Genomic DNA, 414 nt, shown 5'->3' with positions numbered 1-414 from the left:
AATGGCAAAATAACTTTCAAAGTTAGAGAGGAGGAAGTGATGTTTAATTTGTTCAATGCAACTCAGTATCCCTATACAGATAGTTGCTATAAAGTGGATTTAGTCAATGAAGGTAAAGGTAAGCCTATTCCACCAGCTTCAACAACATAAGCGCCAATTCTTGAGACAAAACAACCACCATTTTCTAGCTATCTTGATTTTTTGGTTGGACAAAGAGTACTATTGTTTGATTCACAACTCCATCTTTTACCATCAAATCTTAGACTGTATTGGGGGAACAAGTTTAAGGTGATAAAAATTCATCCTATGTTGTTATCGAGATTTATAGTAGACTTATCGGAGCAATCAAGGTTAATAAAGAAAGTCTCGAGCCGTTTAAAGTATGGGAGAAAGGGGTACCATAGTCAAGCTAGT

This window comes from Theobroma umbraticum, unplaced genomic scaffold (assembly GCF_002168275.2).
Source record: "Theobroma umbraticum cultivar Fairchild unplaced genomic scaffold, ASM216827v3 scaffold_106.0, whole genome shotgun sequence".
NCBI classification, from domain to species: Eukaryota; Viridiplantae; Streptophyta; class Magnoliopsida; order Malvales; family Malvaceae; genus Theobroma; species Theobroma umbraticum.
The sequence above is the reverse complement of the archived record's forward strand: the minus strand, read 5'-3'. Positions refer to the sequence as shown.